The 15,814-nt window shown below is 39.7% G+C and overlaps 1 protein-coding gene and 1 pseudogene across 1 annotated transcript in view; one reads left to right on the forward strand and one right to left on the reverse strand.

Annotated features, from left to right (window-relative positions):
• Window positions 1-15,814, forward strand: part of KLHL13 (kelch like family member 13) — a 200,232-nt gene that overhangs the window by 22,718 nt on the left and 161,700 nt on the right. The gene's annotated exons all lie outside the window — the stretch shown is intronic.
• Window positions 9,996-10,456, reverse strand: LOC122896529 (annotated as a pseudogene).

The following is a 15,814-nucleotide window of genomic DNA, read 5'->3' on the forward strand; positions in this document are numbered from 1 at the left end:
CCTATTATATTTACTCACTTTTACCTAATTAGTTTGAGAACCTTAAAGATCAGTTTCCTTAGTTTGAGGGGCATGGGTACTGGTAAATTTTGGTATAGATCTCTTACTTCCTTTCCTGTATTATGTTTGTTAATGGAAAATTTTCTATCAGTTTAAAAAACTGATTTTGAATACTGGAATAATAATTGTAGGACCATGAATTAACACGAGCCCATCGCTGTATTGTCCGGACCACATTATGCAAGTAATGCATGTTGACAACCTATTTTTGTCTTCTAATTGTGTTTACTACTTAGCATGGTCTTAACATAATGACATTCTTTTTAAAATTTAAATTCAACTAATTAACTTAACATATAATATATTTTTGGTTTCAGAGGTTGAGGTCAGTGATTCATCAGTCTATAATACCCAGTGCTCATTATGTATGGTGCCCTCCTTGATGCCTATCACCCAGTTACCCCGTCCCCCTACCCCTTCCCCTCCAGCAACCCTCAGTTTCTTTCCTATGATTAAGAGTCCCAGGGCGCCTGGGTGGCTCAGTGGGTTAAGCCGCTGCCTTCGGCTCGGGTCATGATCTCAGGGTCCTGGGATCGAGTCCCGCATTGGGCTCTCTGCTCAGCGGGGGGCCTGCTTCCCTTCGTCTCTCTCTCTGCCTGCCTCTCTGTCTACTTGTGATCACTCTCTGTCAAATAAATAAATAAAAATCTTAAAAAAAAAAAAGAGTCCCTATGGCTTGTCTCCCTGTCTGATTTCATCTTGTTTTATTTTTCACTCTCTCTTTTCCTATGATCCTCTGTTTTGAGGGTATTATGCTAAGCGAAAGAGGGTATTATGCTCAGTGAAATAAGTCAGAGAAAGACAATAATATGATCTCACTCTATGTGGAATTTAAGAAACATAATGACATTCTGATAACCTCTACATGCTCACTAAACTTGAAAGACATGAATTCTAGAACTCCTTATTTCTCTCTATTGCGTATTTATTTTTAGAACTCCTTTTTTCTTCTCTGGTGTTATTGGTAAATACGAGCGGTTCCCGAATCCTTCTGATGCAGTTTTAAATTCCATTGTATATTCGTGTAGATAAAAGTTATCTGCTCTAACAGAGGCCCCCCAAATAGAGTGCCTTGAACAATCTTGCTCTTTTCTACATCAGGGTCGGATGGCAGCTCCTCAATTATTAGATACCCAGATGTGTTCTTCTCGTTGTGCTGTCCTCAGAATGCACCTTCCATGTCGTGATTTGAGCTGGTTGCTGTAACTCACTGTCCCATCCTTATTGTAACCACAGGGATGGTAGAAGGAGCAGGAGATAAGATACTCCTTCCACTTAAGGATCGACCTTAACAGACGTGTGCACGGGTCGCTCATGTAGCCCACTAGACAGACCTTGTCATACGGTGACACCTAGCTGTCAGGGAGGCTGGAGGATATGGTCCTGAACTCTGGGGCCATGTGCCCAGTTAAAATGATGATATTCTTAGAAGGGAAGAAAAGATGCTGGGGGACAACTCACAGTCTTTGTGGCGCACGATTTCTCATGTACAGCTTGGTGACCTACCTGCAGATATTATTTTCATAATATTCGGTGCCCAGGCACTTCAGGTCCTCTGTTACTAAAGGATTAGGGTCCCAACAGATTTTGGCTCCTGCCTGTCCCTCTAGCCCCTCTGTCACCCCTCCTAAGGTTGCGCTTTAATTGCGCTTCTGCAAACTTTCCGTGTTTCCTTATCCTCACACTTTTGTAGTTTCTGCTTTTCCTGAAATGTTGACTACTTTTTGTCCTTCAGGACTTTAATTCTCACCCATCCTGGGGACATTTCCTTGGGCCTCCTCTACTTCACAGCTGTTGCCAGTTGTTTCTTTCATATATTTGTATAGTATCATTTGTGCCTTTCTTTAGCAATCTTTATTGTGATGAGTGCTTTTACTTTTTTGTGACTCCCACTGGATTGTGAGTCCCTTGAGGGCAAGGGCCAAGTTAGTTACCTCTGTGTTGTCTGATATGGCACTTGACCCTGATTTTTTTTTTTAAATAAAGATTGTATTTATTTGTCAGAGAGAACAAGAGAGCCAGTAGACAGCACTGGGTAAGTTTATAATAGGTGTTGATAAACTCAAATAGTTTGAAATATTTATCAGATGACTAAAATACACACATTATCAGGGATGCAAGAAACAAATGTGTAAAATTTTAATTAATTAATTAATTAATTATTTTAAAGATTTTATTTGTCAGAGAGAGTGCGCGCGCAAGTAGGGAGAGTGGCAGGCAGAGCAGAGCAAGGAGCCTGATGCAGGACTCCACCCCAGGACCCCGGGATCATGACTTGAGCCCAAGGCAGATGCTTAACAGCTGAGCCACCCAGGCATCCCCAGATGTGTAAAATTTTAGAGCAAGGAAGAGCCCTAGGTATCATTTCATCCAACCCTACTGATTTTAAAAAGGTATTTAATGTAATGGAGAGGAAAAAGTTAAATCACTTGCTCAAGGGCCTCTGTGTTCAAGGAGCCTGCAGTGTCATGGGAGAGATGGTATGTACAGACATGAAAAAGGTGATTGCTAAGAAAGTAACCAAGGAGCAGAGAAGCCCGGACTAGTCAGGGTAGGTTCAACTACAGGCTTAGGTTTTGAAGACAATCTTGATGGCTGGGAAGGATTTTGATATGAGAGGATATTCCAGGTGAAGGGAAATTGTGAATAAAAGTGCACATATAAGAGGCGCCTGTGTGGCTCAGTCGGTTAAGCCTCTGACTGTTGATTATGGCTCACTGGGGTCATGATCTTAGGGTCGTGAGATCAAGTCCTGCGTAGGGCTCTGTGCTGGATGTGGAGGCTACTTAAGATTCTCTCACTACCCCTCCCCCCTTAAAAAAAGTGTACATATAAGGGTGTGCAGGTGACTGTTATGATCTCTTCCATTACATGGTATTTAGTAATAAGAGAGAAAGGAGAAAAAGAGCCAGAAAATGGAGGGACTTGAATATCATGCTGTAGAAGGTGACCACTGGCACTTTTTGAGTTAAGTGACTGATACAATGAAGGCGATTTTTGCATGTTTTATTTGACTGGTAGGTGGACCGGATTGAAGGCTAAATGGATCATGAAACTGGCACATTGTCTAATACGCTGATTAAAAAATATGAACTTATTGGGTTCTAAAGTTATCGCTCAGAGACGAAAACATGAAACACCCCCAGTTTCGTGATAATTAGCATGTCGGCTTTCTTCTTAATGGAAAAAGCAAGCCTAACCTACAAGCTTGTGATATCGTAATGTGCGTGTGTTAGTCATGACATGATGTACTGTAGATAATTGTATACACTCTCACGTTACCCAGCAAACCGTACAAATCGCGGAAGTAACTGAGAACGTGGGAGCAGCTGCAGCGCTAGGCCTCGCTGCTTTGCCGGTCCAGCCTGTCAACATGAAGCAGCAGGAACCCGCTCGATGCATTTGGAAACCATTTTGTTAAAAAATGTTTTCTTTAGGAAACTAAAATGAAATGTCCTTTTGGTGCAAAACAGAAACAAAGAGGGAACACTGGTCAGCGATATATACTAACTTAAACTTTATCCAAAAGTGAGAAGCATTTTTTGTAGTTCTGGATGAATGTATATCTTTAAGGGCAATAAATGTGTGGATGTGAAGGGAACTGTGGATGGGCTTCACGTAGGCTTTTGAAAGTGTCTTAGTGCATAGCTTCAGAAGCATATCTTGAGTACTTTTATCAGTTTTTAAGGTCCTTAATCTTTCTCCGAAGAATTACAGGGAAAACCCCCAGTTAAAGGAAGATTCATTTAAGTTGTGTTTATGTGAGCCTAGTGTGTTTGTGAAACATTTTTAGGAAGCTTACCCCAAAAATATGTTTCAGATGTACAATTAAAGGTATCAATACCTAACCTATAGAATTTTTGTATTTCACCATGATTTAAAGTTAGCTGTGTGTTGGCTTTTGAAAATTTAAAGTGTTTTAACAACTAAAAGAGTGTATTTTTTCTCTGACCCCACACCCCCCACTCTGTTAGACAATTTGGTAAACTTGATAAAAAAAAGATTTTATTTATTTGGGAGAGAGAACATGAGAGAGAGAGTTGAGAGCACAAGTGAGGGGTAGGGGAGGAGAGGGGCAGAGAGAGAGGGAGAAGCAGACTCCCTTCGGAGCAGGGAGCCCAACGTGGGGCTTGATCCCAGGACCCTAAGATCAAGACCTGAGCCGAAATCAGGTGCTCGACCGACAGAGCGATCCAGGCGCCCCAAATTTGGTAAACTTTAGCCCATCCTAAACTTCTTACGCCTTTACAAAAATTTGAACATCTGTAACAACCAGTTTCAGCATCATAAGCTATTTTAAAGACATGCTATCATTGTAGGGAAGTCATGGTATTGAATGTGCCTTTAAGACATAAACCCAGTTCTTGTGATCTCTTAGCTATAATATATTGAAAAACATTTATTTGTTCTGTTCCCAATGTGATTGAAATCCTAATTGGAATAATTAAAATAATAATTTGCAGTGCATTATTTAGTAGGAATCATTTAATAGATATCGGCACACATTCTGTCTATCTGTTACGTAAAATAGTACTTAATCATTGCGGATTTAGGAGTTACAGTCATGGTTAGGAGTATGAGCTCTAAGCTTGACCTGAAATTAGGCTGCCATTCCTTCTTGTGTGTTAATAAGCAAGTTACTTAATTTCTTTTAGTCATGGTTGCCTTGTCTCAAATGGTGAAAACAAGGAATTTTATAAGAATCAAATCTTATTTGATTTATTTATTTTGATTTTATAAGAATCAAATCTAGGGGTGTCTGGATGGTTTAGTGGGTTACAGGTGTGACTCTTGATTTCAGCTCTGGTGGTGATCTTGGGGTCATAAGGTCAGCCCCATGTGTCAAACTCTGCACTTAGCCGGGAGTCTGCTGGAGATCCTCTCTCTCCTTCTGCCCCCCCCAAAATAAATAAATAAATATTTTAAAAAAAGAATTAAATAAACTAATACATGTAAAAAATTACCTCAGTACTTACAATATTCTAAGAGTCAATGAATGCTAGCTACTATTATTTTATATAAATAGTATAATTTGATTTTCAAAAGAATTTTGGCTGTTAGTTTAAATTTTTTCTAGCTATTTTATTTAAAGCAAACATCTATAGAAGAAAAAAAATCAAAAGAATGAGCTAAGTGACAACATCAGCATCTTAGTAGTTACTAAAGAATAGGGGACATTTTTATCTTTACTTGATATTGTTTTCAATTATTTGGACAAATGACTAAAGAAAATGACAAAAATTAACCACCAGGCTTTGAATGACTTTGCCTTAACTCTTACTGGTGGGTTTCTTTTAAAGTGCCTCACTATTACTTGGGAAATAACCTGATTTTAATTAGACTTTAAGAAACTTTATTGTTAGAAAACTTTATTGTGAAAGAATTACTGATTCACGGGCACTGGCAAAAATAGTACAAAAAGAAAGAATGTGCCCTTTACCTTGCTTTCCTCAGTGTAACTATAGTAATTTCTCAGAGCCTAAACAATTGACATTGGTACAATGTGTTTATAATTTTACAGCATTTTGTCACTTTATATATGCATCTAACCACTTCCGCATCAAGATATAGATCTATTCCGTCTCTATAAACCCAAGTTAGACAACTCAAGAGAATAAGAAAGGAAAGAAAATCTGTTGTATTTACCCATACTTTTCTGACCATGTTTTTTTTTTTCTTCCTGATATTATGAGATTCCTTTTTTTATATTTCCTTTCAGTTGAGACATCTTCCTTTAGCCTTTCTTTTAGAGTAGGTCTCATGGCAACAAATTCTTAGTTTTCCTTCATCTGAGAATAGACTGATTTCTCCTTCATTCCTGAAGGAAATTTTTGCTGGATATTAGATTCTGGGTTGACAGTTCCTTTCTTCCCATATTCGAAAAATCTCGTATGCCCCTTCCTTATGGCCTCCATGGTTTACCGATGAAAAATCCGTCATGTGAATTGTTTCACCTTGTAGGCAAGGTGGCACTTCTCTGTCTCCCTCTGATTTCAGGATTTTTTTTATGCATCAAAGTATGACTATGATGTATATTAGATAAGATTTTTTCAGATTTACCCAATTTGGGGTTCACACAGCCTCTTGAATCTGTAGGCTTTTTTCTTTTGAAATTTGGGACATTTCCAGCCATTATTCCTTGGAGTACCTTTTCAATGGCACCGTATTTTTCTCTCCTCAGACTCTGGTGACATGAATGTTAAATCTTATTTTATGGTCCCCCACATCCTGATGTTCTGTTTGTTTTTTCTCTCCCATTTGTTTAGGTTGGGTAATTAGTATTCTGTCTTTGGAGTCACTATTTTCTTCTGCCCCTTTCATTGTGCTGCTGAGCCTATCTGCTGAGTATTTTATTTTCAGTTATTGTATGTTCCAGTTTCAAGAGTTCCATTTGGGGCTGCTTCATATCTTCTATTTCTTTTCTGTGACTTTCTGTTTCTTTGCTGAGACTTTTTTTCCCTTTGTTTTGAGCATGTTCATAATTGCTTATTTGAGCACTGTTTATGATGGCTGCTTTAAAATCTTTGTCACACGTTGACATCTCTGTCATCTTGACACTGACATTTATTTTGTCATTCAGCTTGAGTTGGTATGATGAGTGATTTTTTTTGGGTGTAGACTTGGACATTTTAAGCATGTCATGAGATTTGGAGTTTTATTGATGTTTGAAGTTTTAGCCAGCTTCTTCTGGTACCACTCCATCAGTGGTGGGGACGATGGTGACTTATTACTGCCAAGTGGGTCTCAATGTCTAGATGCCCCAGTTGACCTCTGTTGATGCTTCAGGGGTCAACTTCTCATTAACGCTGGGTGAGGGTGGGAGTACTGGCTCCCCGTTAGGCCTTCAGTGGTACCTCCCTGACCGAGAAGGGTAGGAGTGCATTGTTACTGCTCTGTACGTGGCATCCACGGATGCCGTGGTGGAGGATAGCCACATTACCACAGGGCAGTGGGGCAAGTTCGGACTTTCTTGTTAGCCTTTTGACACCACCCCAGCTGGGGTAAGTATGCCTCATTACAGCCTTGTGAGGATGACATTTAGGCTCCTAAGTCTTTGTTGATGTGTGTATCATTACAATTTTTCCCGTGGTGTTGGGCTGGAATAGAGCAGTTCTTATCTAAAAGTATTCTGTCCTGCTAACCTGCCCCTTTCCTGATCTGTTGGCTAGGTGAACGGGGTTTCTTTTTTCCTCTGTGCTCATTGTCATTTCTTGGTTTTCTGCTTCTTCAGCTTCAAAGCTAGAATATATGGGTTTTAGTAGAAAACCCATGGAACTCACCACTGTGTTGTTCCTTGGGTCCTGAGTTCCCTGGCCAGTGTGTCTCTTCTCTCCACCTTTCAGAGCTTTCTTGTATTTGTTTTATATATGATGTCCATGGTTTTTAGCAGCACTTTGTAGGAGGAATAGGGAAACACACATCTACTTCATCTCTTCCAAAGCAGAAGTTTGACTTTGGTATTTCTGAATTCTTGCCAGTGATTAAGGTTTAGTTCTAGCTCCTAACTTGGAACTGGAGAATTTTTGGAGTAGCTTTGTATGCCATTTTTTTACTTTAGCTGTTATTATTTAAAGTTATCTTTTATAGGCAACATTTCTTTAGTTTGTAAGGCAAAGTCCTAATTCTAAGAAGCTGGTACCTCACATTCGAGAGTCTGTCATACCTTTAAGAATTTACATGTATTAAGCAAATCTGTCTGAGGTAAGGGCAATAAAAGAGGACGAATGTATAGATGACAGATTTCACAGAGAATAAAATCTTAGAGTGAGAGTGCGGGACTAGTGTCAGATTGAATTTAGTAATGCAATTATGGTGCTTAAGTAATGATTAAACTTGCATGTTATTGCAGCATTAGTTAACTAGCAAACACATAACTCTCCTTAAAAATCCGTTAGAGACACACTGTATTGGTGCACATTATTGTTTTACGTGTCCTGAAACAGTAAATATAGATTGAACTTATTGAAAGATTTTCTGCTTTAGCAGTGAATTTCCTCGGTGCTTCAGTATCTGACTGTGATTTTACTTTGGCTTTTCTGTTGTTTCTCTCTCTCTCTCTCTTTTTTTAAAAGATTTTATTTATTAAGTTGAGAGACAGAGAGAGTGAGAAAGAGCACCAGAGGGGAGAGGGTCAGAGGTAGAAGCAGACTCCCCATGGGACTGGGAGCCCGATGTGAGACTTGATCCCGGGACTCTGGGATCATGACCCAAGCGGAAGGTAGTCACTTAACCAACTGAGCCACCCAGGGGCCCTCTGTTGTTTCTCTCTTAAGGAAGTTAGAGAGAACGGCTCCAGGATAATAGCAGTGGCAAAGCATTACTTTGCTCCTGGAGTTGAGGTACACCACTAAAGGACTAGAAGGGGGTATGGATGGCCCCAGAGTTAAAATTTAACTTAGTATAATGAAATATTGAGTGCTGAATGTGAACATATATATCACCCCTCTCAGTTTAGAGACAAAGAACTTGAAGCCCAGAGATGTTGTTAGACCTGGGAAAGGTGACAACTACTTGGAAAGAAATGGTGCTCAAAGTCAGATGCCCTGGTCCTGGGGCCATTGTGTTTTCCGTTAGCTGGTACAGCGATGGGAGACTGAGACCCAGAACCTGCCCTCCAAAATTCTAGTGTGGGAGATGGCAAGGGCAAAAGTAACTAGAGAACGTGGTAGAAAGTTACTGCGCTCATAAAAGATGGTCAGATAAAGTTCTGTGAAATCTAATTCCTCAGTCACTTAAAAATATACGTCAGTTCAGAAAAATATACTTCAGGGGACCCCTGGGTGGCTCAGTCGTTAAGTGTCTGCCTTCAGCTCAGGTCATGATCCCAGGGCCCTGGGATTGAGCCCTGCATTGGGCTCCCTGTTCTGCCTTGCTTCTCCTTCTCCTACTCCCCCTGCTTGTATTCCCTCTCCCGCTGTGTCTCTCTGTCAAATAAATAAATCTTAAAAAAAATCTGTGTGTGTGTGTATGTGTGTGTGAATATATATATATACATACCTATATATATTTCAATTCTTTCCTATGAATACATAAAGAAAAGGAAAGAAGTCAGAAACCTTGCTTCTAAACTCTTTTAGAGAAAGAGATCCTTAAACTTACTGGTTTTTATTTTGAAAAGTTATGCTCCTAAAAGGATAAAAATGTAGACAGTGGTGCTTGGTTTAGAGCTTTTCAAAATTTATTTAACCCAACATAAAGTATTTATATACAGGCACACCTCATTTTATTGTACTTTGCTTTTATCTCACTTTACAGATAGAGTGTTTTATAAATTGAAGGTTTGGGGCAGCCCTGCTTCAAGCAGGTCTGTTGGCACTATTTTTCCAAGAGCATTTCCCCACTGTGTGTTTCTGTGTCATGTTTTGGTAATTCTTGCAATTATTTCAGGTTTTTTTCATGATTATTGTATTTGTTGCGGTCATTTGTGATCAGTGGTCTTTGATGTTACTATTCTGATTATTTTGGAGTGTCATGAACCACGTCCATATAAGATGGTGAACTTACTTGATAAGTATTGTGTGTATTTCCTTTTTTTTCTTTAGATTTTATTTATTTGACAGAGAAACAGTGAGAGAAGGAACCCAAGCAGGGGGAGTGGGAGAGGGAGAAGTGGGGTTCCCACGGAGCAGAGGGCCCAATCGGGACTCGATCCCAGGATCCCAGGATCATGACCTGAGCCGGTCAGACGCTTAATGGCCGCACCATCCTGGCACCCCTGTTCTGTGTGTTCTGACTGCTCCACTGACCACATGTTCCCTAGTCTCCCTCTCTTGGAGGCTCCTTATTCCGAGACATTACAGTATTAAATCAGTTTAAGTCATTGTAAGGTTAAACTAATAACCCTACAATGGCCAGTAAGTGTTCAAATGAAAGGAGTCACGTGTCTCGCTTTAAATCACAGGTTAGATGATGAAGCTTAGTGACGAAGGCATGTCTTAAGCTGAGACAGGCTTGTTGGGGGGGGTTGGTGACTGCAATGACAACAAAAAAAATTCCAACTTCTGGAAGAACCGTTTATTCTTGCTGGTCTTGTACGTCCCCTCGAACTTGACCTTGGCCTCTCATGGGGCCTTGCATTGAAGAGCAGAGTCTCTGAAGACATCCTTGTTGAAGACCATTTTGTCCAAGGGGATATCCACAGAGTACCTCGTGGGCATGGGATGATTGTAGTTATAAACATTCACAGAAGACTTGATCTTTGACCTCTTGGCAGTTTCTTCTTGCCCGTGGCAGCGGTCACTTTGCAGGGATATCAGTCCACTCCAGCCACCTGAGCATGGCCGTAGGGACAGTCTAAGGTGCCATCATCAATGTTCTTCACGATGACTGCTTTGCGTCGGAAGTACTGTCCAGTTAGGACCAGCACCACCTTCCCAGGTTTTATGAACTTGCCCATCTTGACACCAGCCACTCAAGCCTACAGCAACAAGAAGGGAGATTTCCTGATAAAGTCCTTGAATGGTGGAATGAGGCATCTCAGGGTACAGGGACTTGTGTCACCAGAAATGATTAAGGAAAGGCTCACCAACGTCTCGACAGGATTGCTGGTTTATAGGAGAATTAAGCAGTGTGGAGGTGGTAGGATCTAGATGATCTATTAAGTTCCCCTTGGACTCTAAGATTTTATTATTGAAATTATTTGAATTGCTGCCTAAGCTTTGGAGATATAATCATAGTTTAAATATTTTATTTTCCTCATTTGATACAAGAGAAATCCTATATTTTTTTTATTTTTATAGAATGAAGCTGTCATATCCAATGTGAGAAAAAAATCTATCACTGTGGAGTAACATTCTCATTATCAGGATTATATATTACATTAGCCAACACTGCATTTCATCAGAGGTGTCTACAGAACTAACATTTTAGTCCATGCATTTCTCATGGGTAGAAGAATGGAAGCAGAACACCAGATTTAGTCTGTGTGCTGGAGATTTCCCACTATAAGAGGATATGAGTGTGTTTTAATTTCTAGTAGGGGTCAGTACAGTCATGTCCAATGTCCTTCTCATTACAGATATTTCAGGTGCTTTCTAGTCTTTATTATAGTGTAACATACATGTAGCAATACACTGGAAAAAAACAACAACAAAAAAGTACCCATGAAAAAGAAGTCTTCTCTCTCTAGTGGCAGACATTGTTAGTTTTTTAATTTTTGTCTTTATGTGTACAGATGTTTTCTATGCAAATAAAAGTAGGTACATATATCCCCTTTTAAATACAAATGAGAACAAATGATAGAAACTGCTCTTCGCGTGCTCTTTTAAAAAATGATTTAACATATGTTCAGATCTTCCCATGTCAGGACATAAATAACTACTTTATATAATTTTTAACAATTGAGATATAATTCCTATAACATAAAATTCATCTTTTTCAAATGCACAATTTAGTCTTTTTTTTTTAAATTTGTTCACAAACTTGTCCAACCATTACCACTAATTACAGAACATTTTCATCAAAAGAAACCTTGTATCCATTAGCAGACGCTTCACAACACTGCCCCCCCCATCCTTGGCAACCCCCTGCTGTCTCTGTGGATTTGCTTATTCTGAACATTCCATATAAATAGAAGCACACAATATATGGCGTATTTTGTCTAGCTTCTTTCACTTAGGACAATGATTTCAGGGTTCCCTCATGTTCTCTAACATGTATCGGTAGTTAAGTCCTTCTATGACCGAATAGCATTTTATTGGATAGATATTATAAAATTTTTGTATATGCATCCATTTATGGATAGTTGACTTGTTTCTGCTTTTTGGTTCGTATGAAGAATGCCGCTACGAATGTTCATGTGCACAAGTTTACGTGGCGTGTTGCCTTCCTATTTTTAATAACTTCATAGTAACCCATCATGTGGCTGCTCTGTAGTTTATCTAAATTTGTCTCCTACTCAGGGTATTTGGATTAGGTATAAGCACTGTAATTAAATCTCTCGCAAACTGTCTTGCATGTCCATTTCTGTGCAGCTTTGTGAGACAACATTGTAAAGCAGGGGAATTACCACATCAAATGATATGTGTAATTTTTCATTTTGATTAATATATTGCCTCATTGCCTCCTGGAGGCATCAATTGAGTCTTCCACATATCTGTTCCTTCGCAGTGTTTTCTGTTATCTTTTTAATCTCCCCCGCATTTGTAATGTTCACTTTCTTTCCTAATATTTGATGCTGACTCTTTTTGCCAGAGGTTTGGCCCTGTGACTAGGCTATCCGCCCCTGTTGCCCAATACCCCAACTCTTGATTTTCTTGATTTGTATTTTGTTTTCCATTTCATTTATTTGCGCTCTTTATTATTTCTATACGTTTTGAAATTTTATTATGTCAGGGTTTGTTCTAGCTTATTATGTTGGATGCCTAGTCTATCTATTTTTTTTTGGCCTTTCTTATTTAATGTAAGTGCTTAAGGTCATAAGCTTTCCTTTAAGCTTTGCTTTACCTGCACCTCACAAGTTTTGCTATTTTGTGTTTGTTATTTTTACATTTTAAGAATTTTCTAATTTCTTTTGTGATTTCTTCTTTGACCCTAGGTGTAATTTAGGAGTGTTTCTTGATATCTAAACTTGGATGGCTTTAGTTATCACTTAGTAATTTTTAGCATAATTTCATAGTGAATATAGAATATACTTTTAAAGGAAGATTTATTTATTTGAGAGAGAGAGACAGAGTACACTAGCGGGCAGAGGGAGAGAGAGAGAGTCTCAAGCAGACTCCTTGCTGAATGCAGAGCCTGTCTTAGGGCTCAATCTCACAACCCTGAGATCAGGACTTGAGCTAAAACTAAGAGTTGGGTGCTTAACGAACTGTGCCACCCCGAGAATATACTTTGATTTTCAGTCTTTTTGATATTTGTTGAGACTTACTTTATGGACTGGTATGTGATCCATTTTTTGAAAATATTCTGTGTATGTGCTTGTGAAAACAAGTTATTTTCTCCATTTGATGAAATAATGTTCTATGTATACTTAATAGATTAAACTCAATAATTGAATTCGACGTATGTGTAAGCTTACCAGATTATTTTTGTCTGCTTGTTTTGTCTGCATTTACTGAGATAAGTGGTTTAAAATATTCTCGGGGCGCCTGGGTGGCTCAGATGGTTAAGCATCTGCCTTTGGCTCAGGTTATGATCTCCAGGTCCTGGGATCAAGCCCCACGTCCGGCTTCTAGCTCATTGGGGAGTCTGCTTCTCTCTTTGCCTCTCCCTCTGCTTGTGCTCTCTCTTCCCCTCTGTCTCCCAAATGAGTAAATAAGATCTTAAAAAAACTCTAATCTGTGAAATTTTCAGTTTCTTAGTATTGTTCACCCATTTTTAAATATATGTTTCGAAGCTGTGTATTAATGGTATAAAAGTTTAGAATTGTTTTGCCTTTCTTGTAAATTGAAAGTTCTCTCCTGATGTGGTCAGAAGGAGAAAGAATCCTACATCCCTCTGGCATTTTCTTCTCCTTTTTCCCCCAGGAACAGCCTCCCTACACATACCTGGCTATGGGAATAACAGTAGACCACTGGAAATTCAATGCTATCTGTTGGGAAAAGCAACCATGTTATTTGTAATTCAATTTCCCCCCAATATGGCATGTAACTGTAGAAAGTCCTAGAAGAATGAAGGAAGAAATTCTGAAGGTTGGGAGAAAGGGTGTTTGGAAACCAATTGCTAAAACTTCTTAACTAATAATATTATTATTAGTTAATCCTTATATCTATTATTAGTTAATCCTTATATCTAGTAAAGATTTTTACTCACTTCTACCAGCTGTCGGTACCCATTTGTCTTCCTTACCGATAGTTTTCATGTTTGCCTATTTCTCTTCCACCTCCTATGTATTTGTCAGGGAGGTCATCTAGTTTCAAAGCTGGAAGGGACCTTAGAAGATCCTTTTTGCTGTCTTTTCTCACCCCAAGGACACTCGATAGAAAAAGAAGCTCAGCTCCTTGTAGGTGAATTATGTTTTTCAGAGTTAGACCTTTTAGCAGAGTGGAGATGAGAAACAAAGTCCCGTTCCTGGTTTCCTTGTCTTACATTTCCTACTTTTTTCCCCACTTGAAGTTCTCAGGATAGTTGAGACTGAGCAACCTGCTCAATTACTGGAATGTTCTACCTATATAAGCTGCTGTGAACAATTTCTTCTTTGGACTGTCTTGGGTACGGAGGACACTATGACCTCAGATGAAATGTGGATACTACTGAAAGATTTTCTTGTTAGAGTAAAAATCTCAACTGTCAGCTCTGTTCAGTTTCGCCACTCTTTTTTTTTAAAAGATGTTATTTATTTATTTGACAGAGATCACAAGTAGGCAGAGAGCCAGGCAGAGAGGGAGGGGGAAGCAGGTCCCTGCTGAGCAGAGAGCCCGATGTGGGGCTCGATCCCAGGACCCTGGAATCATGACCTGAGCCGAAGGCAGAGGCTTTAACCCACTGAGCTACCCAGGTGCCCCCAGTTTCTCCACTCTTGGAGACTGGGAACAAACTGTTTTCTAGAGGGTCCAGAACCTCTTCACATGCATATTTCTGAGTCTGACCTGGCAGCAGATGTTCCTACATATTTCCGAGTGCAGTAAGCTTGTTGGCTTCATCCCGTTGTGGCGGTTCCACTGCATGGGTTTTAATGGTCGGCTTTTTCTTGAGTTACACAACTGCCAGCACCTACCCCATGAATGTTCTCACTCCTCGGGATTATGCCACTGGTTGGTAGTACAATCTTGTGGGGCCAGATGGACTTCTCTTTGTGGTGAGTTCCCTATGTCCTTCAGGCTGGTTATGGAATTGATGACAGTGACGAACATCTTCCACTGGTGATTTTATAAGAATTTCTCAAGTTGTAAACATCACCAGCTCTTTACCCATAAGTATATGTGTTTGAAGGCTGGACTCTAGTAAATCCATTTATATATTTTTAATTTTACTGCCCCCCCGCTCATGACATAGAAGTTGGTGAAGGTGTCTGTGGGTTTGTGTAGTTGGTTCCATTTCTTTGCTTTTTTCCTCCTGCCCCACCATATACACGTTTACTTTTCTTGGTCTGAGCTTCCCTTTACTTTCTAGAGGGTCGCTGCGTGTGTTGAGAGTTGCCAATGGAAGGCACTACAACGGTGAACAGTATGACAGAAGATAATACCTTGAGAACTACTGTCTATGCTCTTTGGATTGGAGGATTGTTTCCATGGTCTGTGTTAACCTTAGAAATAACACTGTCACATGTGTTACCAACAAAAATGGGTTCATTCAAGGATAACAGAGAATTACAATTTGGGATGAGCAAGCTGAAGCAAAACTATAGGCAAGTCTAGAGAACAAAGGAGAAGAATGCTCTTTTACAGAAGGAAGGAAAGGGTTGGGGGCAGGGGCTGTTAGAAACAAAAAGTCTATTGGAGTAAATGGTGTGTTCAAGGTGTAGTGGCTTTTCATTGACTGAGCTGAGACAATCTCTCACTGACTCTGCTGTGGTGGTGGTGGTGGTGGTGGGGAACCTCTCTTCTTCATTTTGGGGTAGTAAAGTAGCTAAAGTAGTATCAGCTTATAAGGCAGATCTCTTCCTTTGGGTCTGCAATTGACCACCATGCGTAGGGCACGAGAGCCCCCCCCTTCTGGCCTCCTGCTCCTTTCTAAATGAGGTTGCCTTTTATTAAGTTTCACATCTATGAGGCTTTTAGTTTGAGTATCTCCAATCCTTGCTCCTCTCCCAAGCTCAAAACACTATAGTTCATCTTCCTGTGTCCTTAGAGCTTTTCGTTAGTGATGAGGACGG

This window comes from Neovison vison, chromosome X (genome assembly GCF_020171115.1).
Source record: "Neovison vison isolate M4711 chromosome X, ASM_NN_V1, whole genome shotgun sequence".
In the NCBI taxonomy this organism is placed as follows: Eukaryota; Metazoa; Chordata; class Mammalia; order Carnivora; family Mustelidae; genus Neogale; species Neogale vison.